This window comes from Arachis stenosperma, chromosome 6 (genome assembly GCF_014773155.1).
Source record: "Arachis stenosperma cultivar V10309 chromosome 6, arast.V10309.gnm1.PFL2, whole genome shotgun sequence".
Lineage (NCBI taxonomy): Eukaryota > Viridiplantae > Streptophyta > Magnoliopsida > Fabales > Fabaceae > Arachis > Arachis stenosperma.
In genome coordinates this window covers 55775160-55797811 of record NC_080382.1, presented here as the reverse complement: position 1 = coordinate 55797811, position 22652 = coordinate 55775160, and positions in this window count along the sequence as shown.

The window sequence follows — 22652 nt, the reverse complement described above, 5'->3', positions numbered from 1 at the left end:
TTGGAGAAGAAGAATCTGAGGAGGAATTCCAAGACATGGAAGGAGATACCAATCAACCAGGAGAAGGAGCCAACAATAATCAACAACAGAGAAGAGTCTTGGCTTCATATACATTTGCAAATGCTAGGCATTGTGGGAGTAGCATTCTTCCTCCCAATGTCAATGCAAACAATTTTGAACTCAAGCCACAACTCATCACTCTGGTTCAAAACAATTGTTCTTTTGGAGGAGGGCCTTTGGAGGATCCAAATCAACATTTGTCTACCTTCTTGAGAATCTGTGACACAGTGAAAACAAATGGTGTACCTCCTGATAGCTACAAGTTGCTGCTCTTCCCATTCTCTCTCAGAGATAAAGCTACTCAATGGCTAGAGACCTTTCCAAAAGAAAGCATCAACAACTGGGATGACTTGGTGAGCAAGTTCCTTGCCAAATTTTATCCCCCTCAAAGAATTCTAAGGTTGAAGACTGAAGTTCAAACATTCACTCAATTGGAGGCCGAGAACTTATATGAAGCATGGGAAAGATATAAGGCTCTATTGAGGAAGTGTCCACCAGAGATGTTCACTGAGTGGGACAAGTTGCAAAACTTCTATGAGGGACTCACTCTTAAAGCTCAAGAAGCTCTTGATCACTCTGCCGGAGGGTCATTACAACTCATGAAAACCACAGAGGAAGCTCGAAACCTCATTGATATGGTGGCCAACAACCAATATTTCTTTGCTCATCAAAGACAACGCCAACCATCACAAAGAAGAGGAGTAATGGAGTTGGAAGGAGTTGATTCAATTCTAGCTCAGAACAAGATGATGCAGCAGCAGATTCAACAACAATTTGAGCAAATGGCTAAGAGAATTGATAGCTTGCAAGTGGCAGCAGTGAGCACCACAAGCCAACCTCCAACCACTTGGGTGCAAAGTGAAGAAACTCAAGAAGAGCAACAACAAGAGCAGGTCCAATACATGCACAACCAAAATCCTGGAACAAATGAAGTTTATGGTGATACTTACAATCCATCTTGGAAGAACCATCCCAACCTCAGATGGGGAGACAACCATAATCAAAACCAACAACAATGGCAAAGAAACACAGGCCAGAACAATTGGAAAAACACAAACCACAACACCCAGCCAAACACTAACCAAAACTCATACAGAAAACCACAAAACAACTACCCAAATTCTAACCAATACCCACCCAATAACCACCCAACCAACCAAAACACTTATATTCATCCATCAACACCCCAAACTCAACCCATCTCACAAGATTCACAGAGAATCACCAATCTAGAGCTGCTCATGGAGAAACTAATGAAGAGCCAAGAATTGACAACCAAGAATCAAGAAGCCTCCATGAAGAACCTAGAGAGGCAGATTGGACAAATCTCCAAGAAGATTTCTGTTGAAAAACCATCAAGTTCACTACCTAGTGACACCATTCCCAACCCAAAGGAAGAATGCAAGGTCGTGCAACTAAGAAGTGGAAAAGTGTTAGTGGATGGTAACCAAGGAGCAACAAAGAAGCTTATGGAGAATGACACTGAGCCAACAAAGACTGATGAAGCCATCAACAAAGACATGATAAGCAAGAATGCTCCAGAAAAACTCACAGAGGAAGACAACAAACCACAGGATTTGAAGAAAGGAAAGAAGATCTTGGAGGAACCAGTTCCAAAACAACATTAAGTGGAGAAGAGCTCAACACCACCATTGCCTTATCCACAAAGATTTCACAAGGAAACAAAAGATCAGCATTTCCACAAATTTCTTGAGACCTTTAAGAAGTTGGAAATCAACATACCTCTGGCTGAGGCATTGGAACAAATGCCTTTGTATGCCAAGTTTCTAAAGGAGCTCATTAACAAGAAGAGACAGTGGAATGAGAAGGAAACGGTGATGCTTAGTGAAGAATATAGTGCACTCATTAAAAAAGGACTCCCTCCCAAGCTTGAAGACCCTGGAGGTTTCTTCTTACAATGCACCATTGGAAACCTGTTCATTAACAAAGGGATGTGCGATCTAGGAGCAAGCATAAATCTAATCCCATATTCTCTAGTGAAAAAGCTTGGTATAGAGGAGGTGAAACCAACACAGATATCCTTGGAATTGGTGGACCAATCAATAGTATATCCTAAGGGGCTGATTGAGAACCTTTTGGTTAAGGTTGACAGGTTTATCTATCCAGCAGATTTTGTAATCCTAGATTCTTCAGAACATGGAAATGACTCCATAATACTTGGTCGACCATTTTTGGCCACTGCTAGAGCCATTGTGGACATAGAGCAAGGAGAGCTAACCCTCAGGATGCATGAGGAGAGCATCATCATGAAAGTCTTCCCAGAATTACAAAAGAATGAAGAAACAAGCAAAATGAGTGATGATCTCCTTCCAAAGCAATCAACTGACAAGGAAGTGGAAAAGAAAAACAAACAGATGCAAGAAGAAAAAGGGAGTCACAAGGAAGCAGGGGTGATTAGCAAGAAGGAAGGCATCACAACTCAAGTAACTGTCAAGAAAGGAAGTTCAACAAGCAAGAAAAAGATGAAGAATAAGAAAAAGGCTCACAAAGGGTGGAAGAACAAGAAAATCCCAACTGAAGGATTTTCTAAAGGTGATAAGGTGCAACTAGTATACCAACAGCAAGGAGCAGAAGATTATTACACTGTCAACCAAATACTTTCTCTTGAGCATATGGAAATTGAGCATCAAAGCACACAGAGAAAGCTGACAGTGAGAGGTGACAAGTTGAGACATCACCAACATCAACCACCTTAAAGGGAGGTCAATGTCAAGCTAATGACAATAAAAGAGCGCTTCATGGGAGGCAACCCATGGTTTAAGATTTCTGTCTTCTCTTTCATTTAATAAGCTAGGATTCCTCTGAATATGATTGTGAATTTTCATGCCTGGTAAATGCATACATCATTTTAAAGCACATGTCAAACTTCTAAGTTTGGTGTCCCTTAAGGCACACTTAATTTTTGCTTTTCAAAAAAAGAGAGGGAGTTATTCTTAGAACATATGCATAATTCTTCTTGAGGAAGCATATGACCAAACACTAAGTTTGGTGTCTGCATGTGTAACAACGTTCAGAGGATCATTTCCCAATCATAGATTCAAAACCATATACAAAGGGATCATGCACCAGTCTTTTAAAATGCATCAATTGTGAAGAATGGTTTGCATTGCTAAGCCATCCCCTAAATAAAAGATAAGTTTGGTGTTCACCAACCTTTAACATCTTTAATTAAGGGACACAATTGACCATGAAAATATTTTTCATAATAATAAACAAAACAAAACAATTCTTTTTCATTTAATACAAATTAATTGCCAACGGCCATATTAATGATCTAAGGCTAGCTATCTTGATTCTTGCAGGAGAAAAAGATTAAGACAAAACTCAAGGAGGGGCCACGGCTAGGAGGAGTTATGTGAGGAAGGTCACATGTGCCTAGGAAAACGCGTTCATGGGAAACAAAATCTGCATGCATGCATCCTTGGACACTTAAATACATGCAGCCAATGGGAGGAGGATCCTCGTCAAGCCTCAACCATGCATGCAGGCCGTCCATTCCATGAGTTCTTGAGATGACCAACTCAATCTCAGCCCTTCATGAGCACAAACAGATTCTTCATACATTCATTCATTGTGGTTTTGTTGAGAAGCTTGAAGACTTGGTCTATAAGTAGCCGTTGGCACCAACACGGCATACACATTCTCATTCAAGCAACTTTCATATGAAAACCATACTCTCTTCTACTTTCAAAGCCAACATAATTCCCTTACCTCACAACAGAACCGAACCAAAACTCTTCCCAAACACAACACACATTTCTTCTACTCTTACTTTTTCTTTCTTCTTACCTCAAATCTGATGGCTTCTTCAAGTTCAAAAAGAAGGCCAGGAAAAGAACCTATGGTAACCGAACCTCCAGCCTTTAATGCAACCAAGTTTAGATCCCAATTCCATAAAGGGAGATATCATAGGTTCATGGAGGCAAAGAATGTCATCTATGAGAAAGGCCTTGATTTGAGGGAAGGAGAATACCCCATTATGAGGCAAATTACTAGAGAAAGAAGGTGGGAACTCTTGTGTGCTCCTCTGACTGACATCAGTGCAGTAATGATTAGGGAGTTCTATGCAAATGCTGCAAAAGAAAACAAAAATAGTGCTCCCTACACAAGTTATGTCAGAGGGGTTGAAGTGAGTTTTAGCCCAGCTGCTATCACAAGAGCTCTCAAGTTGCGAACCATAACTTATCCAGAGCTTAGTTATGAGGCTAGGTTACAACGGGAAAATAATCCTGATGAAATTCTGCAGGGGTTATGCATGGAGAATACTGATTGGGAAAGAGATTCAAAGGGAGTTCCAAGTCACATAAGGAGGATAAATCTTACTCCTGTGGCTAAGGGATGGTATGAAATAGTAAGGAGATCTATCCTTCCTACTGGAAATGCATCTTGGGTCACAATCAAAAGAGAACTCTTGACATACTGCATCTTGCATGGAGGTGAGATCAACATTGCACAACTCATAGCGGACAGTATTCAAGAAATGGCCAATAGCACAAGCAAATCAAAAGGTCTTGGGCATCCAAGCACCATCCAAAGGCTATGTAACAGAGCTAATGTAGTTTTTGAAGATGAGGACACAACAAAAGTGAAAGTAGGAAAAGGAATTACCAAGAAGAGCATGGAGGGAATTAATGAAGAAGAAGACCAAGAAGGGGTAGTAGCTCCTAGACAAAGGAGATCACAAAGAGAGGAAGGACGAAATCAAGTCTATGATGCCATTGATATGAGCCAATTGCAAAGATCAATTGAAGAACTATCTCAGCAACTCATGCAGGCTCAACAAGGCCAAAATCAAGGGGGCCCAGCGCAATATCTAGAGCCCCACCCTGAATTTATGGAGCAATTCTTGAAAGAAAAAGAAGAACGAGAAGCTTGGCAGCATCAAATGGAGGAGAAACAAGACAGATGGCAACAACAAATGATGACTCAGCAGCAAGAATTTCAAGCACAGATTCTTGAAGGACAAAAAGAGCAATACAAAGAATTCAAAGAATCATATGATAAGCTGTATTTTAGTCAAGCTAAAGCAGAGGAATATAGTCACAACCTGTATCAATGGAAGAATGTTCATCACACCATGGGAGAAGTTAGATATGCACAAAGAATGGAGTATGTTGAAAACATGCAAGCAAGGTTGGAGTACTTGACCCACAATTTGCCAACACTCAATCCTGAGATCAAGCCATTTGAACAATGCCCTGAATTCTTAGCCAAGCAACAAGCTAAATCTCATCAATACACTGAGTCAACCTTTAAAAGATTGGAAGATTTTGGGCTCAAAGGACTCTTAGATTCTGTTTGGGGTAGAAGATGTCCTGGTGAAGAGATTCGAGATTACTCCAAGACAGGGAAGAGAAAGAAGAAGAAGGGAGAATCAAGCAGCAGCCATGACCATTAGAAGGTGGCAAAGTTCCTTCATACTTCTTCTTTCATGTCTCTAATAAGGAGATGCATGTCTGAAACATGATATGCCTCCATCATTTATTTCTTTTACTTTATGCATTATCTGTTCTTTGCTTTTCATTTTAGTTAGTTAATAAATAGCTAGAAAAATGATAAGTCTACATAATCCTAGTATCCATCACTTAGCTTAAAAATTGTTTTGTTTCCCATATGCTTAAATAAAAGAGTTTGGTTTGAATTGAAAAGTGAAATATCCAATGTTGCATAAGTATGAATGGAAGTTGGTGGTGGTACATGTGTTTGACTAAATGCATAACTCATGAAATAATTGTTGCATAATATCATTCTCATTCAATTGTGAGTTAGCTTGCTGTTATAAAAACTCCTATCAATAACAAAACAACCCTTGGTAACAAAAACAGAAAGAAAAGGGAAAGAAAAAGCCAAAATGGCAAGAAAAACAAAGAATAAAGGTTGGACACCAATAGCTTGGACCTTAGGACATATGCCTGTGGTGTTCTTGTACTAAGATCTGCTTGGATGAGTAAATTCTAAGGGGTATTTTAAAACCCGGTCACTTAGATCAACTGATTTGGGATGGCCAATTGAAAATCCACAATAAAGAGCAACTTAGATACAAAACATTTAGTTATCTAAAGAGATGCTGGGCATCAATGATCCTAGGAAGAATTAGTGAGCCATGTGTCTGTGGTGGAAAGATGTTGAGCAAAAGAAAAGAAAATAAAGCCAAAGGCTATGCTGCAACATTTAACACCAAACCTCTTAAAGAATAATAAGCTTGATAAGCATTGTAAGCCAAGAAAAGTTAGCAAGGGTGGAATCAAAAAGTGAGTCATCTAACAGCAGGTTTAGCAAGCCTTTGAAGAAAGATATGCATTATGTAACAGTAACAATAATTGAGTTGTCATTGTCTGCATAAATGCCCCATAGATTGAAGTTCTGCTATCTGCATAATAAGGATGTGTATTCTTTTCTTATTCATTTCATTTACTCTTAGTTTTGATGCTTGCTTGGGGACAAGCAAGGTTTAAGTTTGGTGTTGTGATGACAAGTCATCATATACCCATTTTTCAAGCTAATTTTACTTGTTTTGTTAGCATTTATGCACTTTCTTGCATCCTAAGTAAGTGATTTGGAGTGAAAAAGCATAACTTCTCTAAATCAAGCAACCACCATGAAATTAATGTTAAATCATTAGGTTTAAGCTAATTTTAATTGCATTTAATTGATTTATAAGCCTCTTGAATTTAGTGATACTTTGAGTGGTTGTTTTGGTTTATTGTAGGTGAAGAAAAGAAAAGAAAATGAAAAGCGTGGCCTAAAAAGTGTAACACAAGAAAAGGAAAGCGTGGCCAGAAAGGAGAGAAGCGTGCCGCATTGCATGAGGGAAGCAACATTGCCCTCCACAAGGGCAGAATGCCCTCTAGGAGGGCAACATTAGGTGACCAAGCAAAGGAAGGAAATTCTGCCCTGCCCACTCCAAGGGCAGAGCACAAAATGTGCCTTGGAACCAAGAGAAAGAAAACCTTGCCCTGCCCTTGAGGAGGGCAGAATCGGGCTCTACAAGGAAGAAATTCAACAAAAAAAACATCACCCATGCATGCCACAAGGTTCGAACAAAGAACCATGAGGAAGCCAAGCTCTAAGACCCATTGCCGTGCCAAGAAATCAAGAAAATTAATGAAGCGTGTGTATCCGCCCAGGTTCGAACTCGAGACGTGAACAAAGGAACATTGCCCTGCCCTTGGCGCGGGCAGGGCAGCATTTGAAGTGGCGCATCAAGAAGCAAAACGCGCGCACCAAGTTCTGTTCCTGGCAGCACCAACCGCGCGCACCAACGTCCCTGGCGCATCAAACCTTTCCTGCCCTGCCCTTGGCGCGGGCAGGGCAGTGTCCCACGCACCAACGCGCATCGCGCGCAACCTTGGCCGCACCAACTCGCACATGGCCGCACCAAATCCACGCACCAAGCTTCAATTTTCTGCCCTGCCCTCCACAAGGGCAGGGCAGCCTCCTGGGAGTGAATTTTCATGGGCCGAAAATTCAAACTAAAATCCCATTTTAATTCATTTCTTCACAAAATCAAAAGCCCATCCAAATCCCAAAATCCAAGAATAGAAAGTGTATAAATAGGAGTTAGTTTGATGTAATTAGGACTTTTATGCTCACTTTTGAATTTTGACTTTCACCTTGGCTTTTGAATTTTTACTTTCACCTTCCTTTGGAGTTTTGACTCTCTTGCAATTGTTCTTGAGAGAATTGGCCGAGCACTAAGAGGATTAAGGGAGAATTGACTGATCTCCTTCCTCATTCTTACTTGGGCAATTCTACTCTTGTGTTTCTGAGTTTTGGGTGTGTGAAATTGGGGAAATTCTGTCCCAATTCCCATTCAAACTCTTTTCAAATTGTTTTCTGCATAATTCAATTTCAATTCTGTTCTTCTATTGCTTCTTCTTTAATTTTTCTGTCAATTGCTTTGATAACTCAGATCTGGGAAGGAAATTGAGTTTTAGGCTCTGCTACCTAAGCTCTTGAGTCCTGAGATCATAATTCACTTTGGGTTCCTCTGTGAACCTCTTCTGCACTTTATATTCTTTCTGTTTGAATGCTTATTGCTTCTAATTCAATTTCTGTTCAATCAATTGTTGCAATTTACTTTTTCTTTGCCTAGATCCTGCAATCCCATTCCTCAACCCCCTTTTACATTCAAGCAATTTATCTTTCTTGCCATTTAAGTTACTGCAATTTAAGTTTCTTGCACTTTAAGTTTCAGTCATTTAATTCCTTGTTCTTTAAGTTTCTGCAAATTTACTTTCCTGCTCTTTAATTTACTGCACTTCTCCCTTCTCCCTCTACATTTATTGTCATTTACTTCTTGTTAAACACAAATCACTCAACCAAAACTTGATTCGCTTGACTAAATCACCCACTAAACTAAAATTGCTCAATCCTTCAATCCCTGTGGGATCGACCTCACTCATGTGAGTTATTATTACTTGATGCGACCCGGTACACTTGCCGGTGAGTTTTGTGTTGGATCGTTTTCCACACATCACCTCTCAAGCCTTGTTTCCTTATGTTGCCCTCCTAGAGGGCAGTGTGCCCTTGTGGAGGGCAATGCTTGCTTCCTCCTTTCCATGCGCCACACTTTTTCTCTCTTGGGCCACGCTTCCTTAAGCCACATTTTCCTCTTTTCTTCTTTTCTTCACCTACAACAAACCAAAACAACCACTCCAAGTATCACTAAATTCACAAGGCTTATAAATCAATTAAAAATCAATTAAATTCAGTTTAAACCTCATGAGCTAACATTAATTTCATGGTGGTTGTTTGATTTAAAGAAGTTATGCATTTTCACTCCAAATCACTTACTTAGGATGCAAGAAAGTGCATAAAGGCTAATAAAACAAGTGAAATTAGCTTGAAAAATGGGTATATGATGACCAGTCATCACAACACCAAACTTAAATCTTGCTTGTCCCCAAGCAAGCATCAAAACTAAGAGAAAATGAAATGAACAAGAAAAGAAAACATATCCTTATTAGGCAAATAGCAGAACTTGATTTATGGAGTCTTTATGCAGACAATGATAACTCAATTATTGTTGCTGTTACATAATATACATCTTTCCTCAAAGGCTTGCTAAACTTGCTGTTATAAGACTTACTTTTTAATTACTCCTTTGCTAACTTTTCTTTCTTATAATGCTTAACAAGCTTATTCTTTTGGAGGTTTGGTGTCTAATGTTGCAGTAGTAGCCTTTGGCTTTATTTTTTCTTTTACTCAACATCTTTCCACCACAGACACATGGCTCACTATTTCTTCCTAGGATCATTGATGCCCAGCATCTCTTTGGATAACTAAATGTTCTGTATCTAAGTTGCTCTTTTTTGTGGACTTTCAATTGGCCATCCCAAATCAGTTGATCTAAGTGACCGGGTTTTAAAATACCCCTTAGAAATTACTTATCCAAGCATATCTTAGTACAAGAACATCACAGGCATATGTCTTAGGGTTCAAGCTATTGGTGTCCAACCTTTATTCTTTGTTTTTCTTGCCACTTTGGCTTTTTCTTCTTCCTTTTCTTTCTGTTTTTGTTCCCAAGGGCTTTTTCTTTTATTGATAAGAATCTTTGTAACAGCAAGCTAACTCTCACTTAAATGAAAATGATATTATGCAACAATTATTTCATGAGTTATGCATTTAATCAAACATATATACCACCATTAACATCCATTCTACTTATGCAACATTGGATATTTACTTTTCAATTCAAATAATTCTCTTTTATTCAAGCATATGGGAAACAAAACAAAATTCAAGCTAAGTGATGAATGACAAGCATTATGCAGATCAGCATACTTAATCAAACAATTTCACTTGCAACTAGATAAACACTTTAGCAAGATATATAATGGTTCCCAGATTCAAAACAATACACAGCAGCAAGGATTAAGTTCAGATACAACCTTTGAAGTTGCAGACCTTTGATTCTTCCTTCTGTTGTGTTTTCTTTGAGTTAAGATGCACAATATCTTCAATTGTTGACTCATGCCCTGCATAATTCTCAAAGTTGCTTGCTTCTCAAGCCCTTAAGTGTATGGTTAGTATGCATAAATTGAGTGTGGCTCTTGGATTTATTTTGGTGTGAGAACACCAAACTTAATTGATTGCCACTACCTCTGATGCAACAAGTTAACCATATTTGAAACCCTGTGTTCTTGCTAAAGGTTATGGGATCAAAGCTAGAAAGCGGTTAAATAGTTGAATAATTTGCCTGATTGCTTGGAGCTAGCATTGTGCAGGAAGTGAGAATGTGCTTTTAAGTGAGATTTTTGGTGGAACACCAAACTTAGAATCCTTCATTCTCACTTAAATTGTTTTGGTGTGCAACACCAAACTTAGCTCCTTGCAATACATACCAATTGTTCAACATTTTTATTGAAAAAGCAATGAAAAGAAAACTACCTCAGGTTGGGTTGCCTCCCAACAAGCGCTTCTTTATTGTCACTAGCTTGACATCTTCTGTTTGTACTTCAAGAAGGATTTAGGTTCTGAACCTCTTTTTCCTTGTTCCATTGTCCTCCTAGGTATGGCTTTGCTCTGTGACCATTTACTGTGAATCGACTCTTTGTTGCTTCATCTAGCAATTCAATACTCCCATAAGGAAAGACCTTAGTTACTAGATATGGACTAGTCCACTTAGATTTAAGCTTGCCAGGGAATATCTTGAGTCGTGAGTTGTACAAGAGTACTTGTTGTCCAGGTTTGAATTCTTTCTTCAAAATCTTCCTGTCATGCCATCTCTTGGCTTTTTCCTTGTATATCTTGGTATTTTCATAGGCTTCTAGCCTAAATTCATCCAGCTCATTTAGCTGCAATAACCTTTTCTCCCCTGCTGCTTCAGAATCAAGGTTTAGAAGTTTAGTAGCCCAAAATGCTTTGTGTTCAAGCTCTACAGGGAGATGACAAGATTTGCCATATAATAACTGAAAGGGGGACTTCCCAATGGGAGTTTTGAAAGTTGTTCTGTATGCCCAGAGTGCATCTTCCAACTTCCTAGCCCAATCCTTTCTTGTGCTCCCTACTGTTTTCTCTAGGATTTTCTTCAATTCTCTGTTTGCTAATTCAACCTGCCCATTAGTCTGAGGGTGATATGGTGTGGCTACTTTATGAATAACTCCATATTTATGAAGAAGTTTCTCCATTTGTTTGTTACAAAAATGACCACCACCATCACTGATAAGACCCTTGGGTACCCCATATCTAGTGAAAATATGCTTCTTGAGGAATTGAAGGACAATTTGTGCATCACAAGTAGTTGTGGCTATGGCTTCCACCCACTTTGAAACATACTCCACTGCTATCAAGATATATCTGAAGGAATAGGAAGGAGGAAAGGGTCCCATGAAATCAATGCCCCATAGATCAAATAATTCTAATTCCAAAATGAAATTCTACGGCATCTCATTCCTTCTTGTCAATCCTCCTGCTCTTTGGCATTCATTACATTGGTGGACAAATTCTCTGGCATCCTTGAAGATAGTCGGCCAATAGAACCCACTTTGCAATATCTTTGCAGCTGTTCTTTCTGGACCAAAATGTCCACCATATGCTGAACCATGGCAATGCCATAATATATCTCTTATTTCACTCTCAGGGACACATCTCCTAATTATTCCATCAGAACATCTCTTGAACAGAAAAGCTTCATCCCACAAGAACTTCCTTGCTTCATTGATTAGCTTCTTCACTTGTTGCTTAGAGAATTCTTGAGGTATCTTTCTCCCCACTTTGTAATTTGCTATGTCAGCAAACCATGGTGTCTGTTGAACTAGCAATAGGTGTTCATCTGGGAAGCTTTCATTCACAGGTTGTGATGCTTTTTGGATTGTTTCTTGTGGCAGCCTTGACAAATGATCAGCAACTCGGTTTTCAGTGCCTTTCCTGTCCCTTACTTCAATGTCGAACTCTTGTAGGAGTAGTATCCACCTGATAAGTCTTGGTTTAGCATCCTGCTTTGACATCAAATACTTGAGGGCGGCATGATCAGTATAAACCACAATTTTAGATCCTATCAAGTATGATCTAAACTTATCAAATGCATAGACTACAGCTAACAATTCCTTCTCGGTTGTAGTGTAATTTTTTTGAGCCTCATTCAATACTTTACTTGCATAGTATATGACATGATGCAAGTTTCCCTTCTTTTGTCCAAGTACAGCACCAATTGCAATGTCACTTGCATCACACATGAGTTCAAAGGGTAAGTTCCAATCCGGAGGTGTGATAATTGGTGCTGTTGTGAGTTTATGTTTTAAAGTTTCAAAGGCATGCTGGCAATTTTCATCAAAAACAAAAGGTTTATCAATCATTAACAGATTACTCAAAGGTTTGGCTATTTTAGAAAAATCCTTGATAAACCTTCTATAAAATCCTGCATGCCCCAAGAAACTTCTAACAGATTTCACATTAGTTAGTGGTGGGAGCTTTTCTATAATTTCCACTTTTGCCTTGTCAACTTCTATCCCTTTTCTTGAAACTTTATGACCAAGAACAATCCCCTCAGGCACCATGAAATGGCACTTCTCCCAGTTCAAAACCAAATTAGTTTCTTGGCACCGTTTCAAAACAAGAGTTAGATGGTTCAGGCAAGTATTGAAATTATCACCAAAAACAGAGAAGTCATCCATGAAAATCTCTAAAAATTTTTCAACCATATCTGAAAAAATGGAGAGCATACACCTTTGAAAAGTGGTTGGGGCATTGCATAGTCCGAAAGGCATTCTTCTATAAGCGAAAACTCCAACTGGGCATGTGAATGAAGTCTTTTCTTGGTCCTTTGGATCTACCACTATCTGATTATACCCAGAATAGCCATCCAGGAAGCAATAATAAGCATGGCCAGCCAACCTTTCAAGCATCTGATCAATGAAAGGAAGTGGGAAGTGATCTTTGCGTGTGGCATCATTCAGCCTCCTATAGTCAATACACATCCTCCACCCCGTCACAGTCCTTGTGGGAATGAGTTCACTTCTCTCATTAATAATGACTGTCATTCCACCCTTCTTTGGTACCACTTAGACTGGGCTTATCCATGAGCTATCGGAAATAGGATATATTATCCCTGCATTCCATAATCTCATTACATCCTTCTGGACAACTTCCTTCATTGCAGGATTTAATCTTCTCTGAGGTTGAATTACTGCTTTGGAATTGTCCTCCAAGAGAATTTTATGCATACACACTGCAGGGCTAATGCCTTTTAGATCATCAATGGTCCATCCTAAAGCATCCTTGTGAGCTCTGAGAACATCAAGAAGCTCTCCTTCTTCTCTCTTTGTCAGGGATGAATTGATGATCACTGGGAAGCTCTCTGAAGTGCCAAGAAATGCATATTTGAGATGGGAAGGTAATGGCTTCAGTTCTTGTTTTTGTACTTCTTCTTTCTTGCTTGGTTCTACCTATTTATCAATGGAGACCTCAGCTGCGTGTTCCTCTACTGTTTCTTGATTTTCTTTTTCTTGCTCATGCTGATTAGTGTCTAACATTTCTTCCACCAGGCTCTCTATCATATCCACTCTCAAATGATCTTCCTGCTCAGGAGGGTGTTGCATTGACTTAAAAACATTTATGATCATTTGCTCATTGTGTACTCTGAAAATCATTTCTCCTTTTTCCTTATCTATAATGGCTCTTGCAGTTGCTAGAAATGGTCTTCCCAAGATGATTGAATTGTTTCCTTCCTCGTCGGTGTCTAGGATTACAAAGTCCGCAGGGAAGATAAACTTTCCAACCTTCACTAACAAATTTTCCACAATTCCATTGGGTATCTTGATTGATCTGTCGGTGGTGCGCGAAATTGTGAACAATACTTTTCACAACTCAAATAATCCTCGGTAATGAATCCAAAAACTTGGTGTTCAATACCATGGCATAAACACAACTTCGCACAACTAACCAGCAAGTGCACTGGGTCGTCCAAGTAATAAACCTTACGCGAGTAAGGGTCGATCCCACGGAGATTGTTGGTATGAAGCAAGCTATGGTCACCTTGTAAATCTTAGTCAGGCAGACTCAAATGGGTATATATGATGAATGAAACATAAAGATAAAGATAGAGATACTTATGTATATCATTGGTGAGAGCTTCAGATAAGCGTATGAAGATGCCTTCCCTTCCGTCTCTCTGCTTTCCTACTGTCTTCATCCAATCCTTCCTACTCCTTTCCATGGCAAGCTTATGCAAGGGTTTCACCGTTGTCAGTGGCTACCTCCCATCCTCTCAGTGGAAATGTTCAACGCACCCTGTCACGGCACGGCTATCCATCTGTCGGTTCTCGTTCAGGCCGGAATAGAATCCATTGATTCTTTTGCGTCTGTCACTAACGCCCCGCCTGCTAGGAGTTTGAAGCACGTCACAGTCATTCAATCATTGAATCCTACTCAGAATACCACAGACAAGGTTAGACCTTCCGGATTCTCTTGAATGCCGCCATCAGTTCTTGCCTATACCACGAAGATTCCGGTTAAGAAATCCAAGAGATAAACATTAGAGCCTCGTTTGCTTGTAGAACAAGAGTGGTTGTCAGTCACTTTGTTCATAAGTGATAATGATGATGAGCGTCACATAATCATCACATTCATCATGTTCTTGGGTGCAAATGAATATCTTGGACAAAGAACAAGCGGAATTGAATAGAAGAACAATAGTAATTGCATTAATACTCGAGGTACAGCAGAGCTCCACACCTTAGTCTATGGTGTGTAGAAACTCCACCATTGAAAATACATAAGAACAAGGTCTAGGCATGGCCGAATGGCCAGCCTCCCAAAGTGATCAAAAGATCTCAAGAAAAGGTTCCAAAGATCCGATCCTCTCAATACAATAGTAAAAGGTCCTACTTATAGAAAACTAGTAGCCTAAGGATGAGTAAATGACATAAAAATCCACTTCCGGGCCCACTTGGTGTGTGCTTGGGCTGAGCAATGAAGCATTTTCGTGTAGAGACTCTTCTTGGAGTTAAACGCCAGCTTTTATGCCAGTTTGGGCGTTTAACTCCCATTTAGGTGCCAGTTCCGGCGTTTAACGCTGGGAATTCTGAGGGTGACTTTGAACGCCGGTTTGGTCCATGAAATCTTGGGCAAAGTATGGACTATCATATATTGCTGGAAAGCCCAGGATGTCTACTTTCCAACGCCGTTGAGAGCGCACCAATTGGGCTTCTGTAGCTCCAGAAAATCCACTTCGAGTGCAGGGAGGTCAGAATCCAACAGCATTTGCAGTCCTTTTCAGTCTCTGAATCAGATTTTTGCTCAGGTCCCTCAATTTCAGCCAGAAAATACCTGAAATCACAGAAAAACACACAAACTCATAGTAAAGTCTAGAAAAGTGAATTTTAACTAAAAACTAATAAAAATATACTAAAAACTAACTAGATCATACTAAAAACATACTAAAAACAATGCCAAAAAGCGTACAAATTATCCGCTCATCAGTCGGCCATGACTAGTGACATCCTGGTGGGTTTGAGTTCTTCTATAGCAAGCTTCTTCATCATGGACAAGGGCATTAAGTTGATACTAGCTCCAAGATCACAGAGAGCTTTGTCCAAGGCTAGTTTGCCTATGGTGCATGATACTACAAAACTCCCTGGATCTTTAAGCTTTGGTGGAATTCCTTTTTGGAGCACGGCGCTACATTCCTCACTGAGCATTACCGTCTTCTTCTCATTCCAGTCTCTTTTCTTATTGATGAGCTCCTTTAAGAACTTGGCATACAGAGGCATTTGCTCCAATGCCTCAGCCAAAGGTATGTTGATTTCCAGCTTCTTGAAAGTCTCAAGGAATTTGTGGAAATGTTGATCCTTTGCTTCTTTTTAGAATCTCTGTGGATACGGTAGTGGTGGTGTTAAGCTCTTCTCCACTTGATGTTGTCTTGGATTCGGTTCTTCCATGATCTGCTTTCCTTTCTTTAGATTCTGTGGTTGGTTGTTTTCCTCTGTGAGTTTTTCTGGGACATTCTTGCCTGTTATGTCCTTGTTGTTAGCTTCATCTTTCTCTGTTGACTCTTTGTCATTCTCCATAAGTTTCTTGGTTGCTCCTTGGTTACCATCCACTAACATCTTTCCACTCCTTAGTTGCACGACCTTGCATTCTTCCTTTGGGTTAGGAATGGTGTCACTTGGTAGTGAGCTTGATGGTTTTTCAACAGAAATCTGTTTGGAGATTTGTCCAATTTGCCTTTCTAAGTTCTTCATGGTAGCTTCTTGGTTCTTTGTTGTCAATTCTTGGTTCTTCATCATTTTCTCCATGAGCAGCTCTAGATTAGTGATCCTCTGGGATTCTTGTGAAATTGATTGGTTTTGGGGTGTTGTTGGATGATGATAAGTGTTTTGGTTAGTTGGATGGTTATTGGGTAGGTGATGGTTAGAGTTGGGGTAATTATTTTGTGGTTTTCTGTATGTATTTTGGTTAGTGTTTGGCTGGGGGTTGTGGTTTGTGATTTTCCAATTGTTCTGACTTGAGTTTCTTTGCCATGGTTGTTGGCTTTGATTGTGGTTGTCTCCCCATCTGAGGTTGGGGTGGTTCTTCCAAGATGGATTGTAAGTATCACCATAGACTTCATTTGTTTCAGGATTTTGGTTGTGCATGTATTGGACTTGCTCTTGCTGTTGCTCCTCTTGAGTTTCTTCACTTTGCACCCATGTGGTTGATGGTTGGCTTGTGGCACTCGCTGATGCTACTTGCAGGCCATCAATTCTTTTGGCCATTTGCTCAAACTGTTGTTGAATCTGCTGCTGCATTATCTTGTTCTGAGCTAGAATTGAATCCACTCCTTCCAACTCCATTACTCCTCTTCTTTGTGATGGTTGGCGTTGTCTTTGATGAGCAAAGAAATATTGGTTGTTGGCCACCATATCAATGAGGTTTTGAGCTTCCTCTGTAGTTTTCATGAGTTGTAATGAGCCTCCAGCTGAATGATCAAGTGCTTCTTGAGCTTTCAGAGTAAGTCCTTCATAGAAGTTTTGCAACTTATCCCACTCAGTAAACATTTCTGGTGGACATTTCCTCAGCAGTGCCTTATATCTTTCCCATGCTCCATATAAATTCTCAGCCTCCATTTGAGTGAATGTCTGCACCTCAGTCTTCAATCTTATGATCCTTTGAGGAGGATAAAATTTGGCAAGGAACTTGCTCACCAAGTCATCCCAAGTGTTGATGATTTCCTTTGGAAATGTTTCTAGCCATTGAGTGGCTTTGTCCCTGAGAGAGAATGGAAAGAGCAGCAACTTGTAACTATCAGGAGGTACACCATTGGTTTTGACAGTGTCACAAATCCTCAAGAAGGTGGATAAATGTTGATTCGGATCCTCTAATGGCCCTCCTCCAAAAGAACAGTTGTTTTGGACTAGTGTGATGAGTTGTGGCTTTAGTTCAAAGTTGTTTGCATTGACATTGGGGGTAAGAATGCTACTCCCACAATGTCTAGCATTTGCAAATGTGTAGGAAGCCAGTACTCTTCTTTGTTGTGGGTTATTGTTGGCTCCTCCTTCTGGTTGATTGGGATTTAATGGATCTCCTTCCATTTCTTGGAATTCCTCCTCAAATTCTTCCTCTCCAATAACGTTCTTCCCTCTTTCAGCTCTTCTTATTCTTCGAAGAGTCCTTTGATCAATTTCAGAGAGAATAGGGGAGGCTCTTCCTGTACCTGACATACAAACACACAATAAGAAACACACAGAACCAGAAAATCTATGAAACTTCAATCTATTGCTAGAATGAATTTTTAGTTAGTTTGAGCAAAAATACAAACAGTTAGTGTGTTAGTTAAAAATAAAGAAAAAGTGCTTGATCTAAACCTCCACTTCACTTAATCATTGTCAATCTATTTCAATCCCCGGCAACGGCGCCAAAAACTTGATGTGCGGAAAACGATCCGACACAAAACTCACCGGCAAGTGTACCGGGTCGCATCAAGTAATAATAACTCACATGATTGAGGTCGATCCCACAGGGATTGAAGGATTGAGCAATTTTAGTTCAGTGGTTGATTTAGTCAAGCGAATCAAGTTTTGGTTGAGTGATTTGTATTTAACAGGAAGTAAATAACAGAAAATGTAAAGGGGAAGGGAAGAATTGCAGAAATTAAAGAAAACTGAAAGTAAAAGAGCTGAATCTTAAAGAACAAGAAATTAAATGACTGAAACTGAAAGTGCAAGAAATGTAAATTGCAGTAACTTAAAGTGCAAGAAATATAAACTGCTTGAATGAAAAAGGGATTTGAGGATTGGGATTTCAAAATTTAAGCAATGGAAGTTAAATTGCAGCAAGTAATAAAGCAGAAGATGAATTGGAAATACTTGGAATTCAAACAGAAAGGAAATTGAGTTGCAGCAGAGGTTCACAGAAGAACCTAAAGGAAAATGTGATCTCAGGACTCCAGAGACTAGATAGCAAAGTCTAGATCTCAATTGCCTTCCCAGATCCAAATTCCCAAAGCAATTGACAAGAAATTAAAGAAGAAGCAATAAAGGGAATGTAAATGAACTCAATTATGCAGAAGAGAAATTAAAGAGCTCTTGAGTGGAGATTGAGACAGAATTTCCTCAATTCTTAACACCCAAGACTCAAACAAGAAAAGTAAAAATGCCCAAGCAAGAACCAGGAAGAAGAGAGATCAATTCTCCTCCCAAATTCTCAGAAATCTCGGTGAAGTCTCTCAAAGAAAATTTAAAAGTTGCAAAATAAAAGTGAATATTCAAAGCTCAAAAGCCAAAAGTTCTAATTACATCTAACTAGCTCCTATTTATACACTTTCTATTCTTGGATCTTGGGATTTGGATGGGCTTTTGAATTGGAGAAGAAATGAATTAAATTGGATTTTTAATTCAATTTTTGGCCCAAGAACATTTGCTTCCAGGAGGCTGCCCTACCCTTGTGGAGGGCAGGGCAGAAAATGATGCGTGCGGCCATTGGTGCCTTGATGCGTGCGTGTTGGTGCTGTAGGAAGCTGCCTTGCCCTTGTGGAGGGCAGGGCAGGAATTTTTGGTGCGCCAGAATGATGCCCGTGCGTGCTGCTAGTGCTGCCGAGACTTCCTTGGTGCGCCAGTTTGGTGCGCTGGCCGTGCCACAACAAAATGCTGCCCTGCCCTTGCGGAGGGCAGGGCAATGTTTCCAAATTGAAGTCCCGTGTTCGATCCTTGTGTGACGCGCACGCTACTTCTTTTCTTTGATTTTCTTGGCACCAAAGTAAGGCTTAGTTTCTTGTTTCCTCATGGTTCCGTGTTCGATCCTTATGGCAAGCAATGGTGAACTTTTTCTTTGAATTTCTCCCCTTGGTGAGCTCGATACTGCCCTTGAGGAGGGCAGGGCAATGTTTTGTTCTTCTTGATTCATGGCACCAATTTGTGCTCTGCCCTTGTCGTGGGCAGGGCGGTGTTGCCTCTCAAGCCTTGTTTCCTTATGTTGCCCTCCTAGAGGGCAGTGTGCCCTTGTGGAGGGCAATGCTTGCTTCCTCCTTTCCATGCGCCACACTTTTTCTCTCTTGGGCCACGCTTCCTTAAGCCACGCTTTTCTCTTTTCTTCTTTTCTTCACCTACAATAAACCAAAACAACCACTCCAAGTATCACTAAATTCACAAGGCTTATAAATCAATTAAAAATCAATTAAATTCAGCTTAAACCTCATGAGTTAACATTAATTTCATGGTGGTTGTTTGATTTAAAGAAGTTATGCATTTTCACTCAAAATCACTTACTTAGGATGCAAGAAAGTGCATAAAGGCTAATAAAAACAAGTGAAATTAGCTTGAAAAATGGGTATATGATGACCAGTCATCAGCTTGCATAATATATGACATGATGCAGCTTATCTTTCTTTTGCCCCAATACAACACCAATTGCAACATCACTTGCATAACACATAAGTTCAAAAGGAAGTCCCCATTCAGGGGGTGTGATGATTGGTGCTGTAGTGAGTTTCTTTTTCAAGGTTTCAAAGGCATGCTTGCAATTATCATCAAAGATGAAAGGATTGTCAACAACTAGCAAATTGCTTAGTGGTTTGGCTATTTTTGAAAAATCCTTGATAAATCTATTATAAAATCCAGCATGTCCAAGAAAGCTTCTCACTGCTTTTATATTGACAGGGACTGGTAGTTTTTCTATGATATCTATCTTGGCTCTGTCAACTTCTATCCCCTTGCTTGAAACCTTATGTCTAAGAACTATACCTTCTGGTACCATGAAGTGGCATTTTTCCCAATTCAAAACTAAATTTGTTTCTTGGCATCTTTTTAAAACAAATGTTAGATGTTGTAGACAAGTGTCAAAAGAGTTACCAAAGACAGAGAAATCATCCATAAAGACCTCTAAAAACTTTTTTACCATGTCAGAAAAGATGGAGAGCATACACCTTTAGAAGGTTACTAAAGGCATTACAAAATCCAAAAGGCATCCTCCTGTAAGCAAAAACTCCAAATAGATAGGTGAATGAAGTTTTATCTTGATCCTTGGGGTCCACCACTATTTGATTGTATCCAGAATACCCATCTAAGAAATAGTAATAAGCATGGCTGGCCAATCTCTCCAGCATCTGATCAATGAATGGGAGAGGAAAGTGATCTTTCCTTGTTGCCTCATTTAATCTTCTATAATCAATGCACATCCTCCACCCAGTCACTGTCCTTGTAGGGATTAACTCATTCTTCTCATTGAAGATGACTGTCATTCCTCCCATCTTTGGCACAACTTGGACCGGACTCACCCAAGGGCTATCAGAGATTGGGTATATGATTCCAACATTTCATAGCTTCATCACCTCCTTTTGAACCACTTCCTTCATGGCTGGGTTAAGCCTTCTTTGAGGTTTTACCACAAGTCTTGAGTCCTCTTCCAACAAGATTTTATGCATACAAATGGCAGGGCTTATACCCTTGATATCATTGATCGTCCATCCCAAAGCTGTCTTGTGAGCCCTCAGCACTTCAATCAGCTTTGTTTTATCTTCCATATTTAAGGAAGAATTGATTATCACTGGCAAGGTCTCTTCTCCTCCAAGAAATGAATACTTGAGATGGCGAGGGAGGGGCTTCAATTCTTGCTTTTGCACCTCCTCTGTCTTGCTTTCAAAAGAGATTTCAACTACTCTTTCTTCCATGATATCTTGTTTTTCTTTTGTTTCCTCTTCTTGTTCTTCCTGACAGTTGGCTTCAAGTAATTCTTTCTCCAATTTTTCTATCATTTCCACCCTCATATGCTTATCCTTCTCAGGGGGATATTGCATGGCCATAAAAACATTGAAGATCATTTTTTTATCATGCACCTTGAGGGTCGTTTCTCCTTTCTCTACATCAATTATAGCTCTTGTTGTGGCCAAGAAAGGTTGCCCCAAGATGATCGAGTTGTGTCCCTCTTCTTCCATGTCTAAGATGACAAAATCACCAGGGAAAATGAATTCTCCAATCTTCACCAATAAGTTTTCTATAACTCCATTAGGTAACTTGAGTGATCTGTCTGCCATTTGAAGTGACATTCTTGTTGGTTTGACTTCCTCTATTACAAGCTTTTTCATCAGTGAGAGAGGCATCAAGTTGATGCTGGCACCTAAATCATATAGAGCCTTTTCTAGTGTCATGTTGCCTATGGTGCATGATATAATGAAGCTCCCTGGGTCTTTGAGTTTTTGTGGGAAGCCTCTTTGAATCACTGCATTGCATTCTTGTGTCAAGATCACGGTCTCCTTTTCATTCCAGCTTCTCTTCTTGTTAATGAGTTCCTTGAAGAATTTTGCATATAAAGGCATCTGCTCTAATGCTTCAGCAAGTAGGATATTGATTTCCAGCTTCTTAAAAACCTCTAGAAACTTGGGGAATTATTGATCCTTGAGTTCTTTTTGCAACCTTTGAGGGTATGGCAGAGGAAGGATGTAAGGCTTCACCTCCTTCCTCTGTTCATGTGGATGCTCTTCCATTACTTGCTTTCCCTTCTTTGAAGCTTGTGGCTCTTTCTCTTTCTTCTTGAAATTTTCTTGGTCTTTTTCCTTTGCTGCCACTTCTTCTTTGCTGTTAGCCTTTTCATTCTCCAATGTCCTTCCACTCCTGAGTTGAATTGCTTTACATTCTTCCTTGAGGTTGGGAATGGTGTCACTTGGTAATGTATTGGCTTGTCTTTCAGCAGATGTTTGCTTGGATAATTGTCCAATTTGTCTTTCCAAATTTCTCAGTGAGACTTCATGGTTCTTATTGGCCAACTCTTGATGCTTTATCATTTTCTCTATGATCATTTCCAAATTGGAAATTCTTTGGAATTCTTGTGGTGGCTGTGGTTGAGTATGGAATGTAGATGGTGAATGGAAGTTCTGTTGGTTAGTTGATGGGTTATTTGGTGGGTAGTAATTGGATGCAGGATGGTTATTTTGTGGTTTTCTATATGGATTTTGGTTAGTGTTTTGATGGTTTTGATAGTTTGTGTTTCTGGAATTATTTTGGTTGGAATTTCTTTGCCAAGGCTGCTAGTTTTCTCCCCACTTTATATTGGGGTGATTCCTCCAAGATGAGTTATAAGTGTCTCCATGGAACTCATTCTGTCCAATATTTTGGTTGTGCATATACTGCACTTGTTTTGGCTGTTGCTCCTCTTAGCTC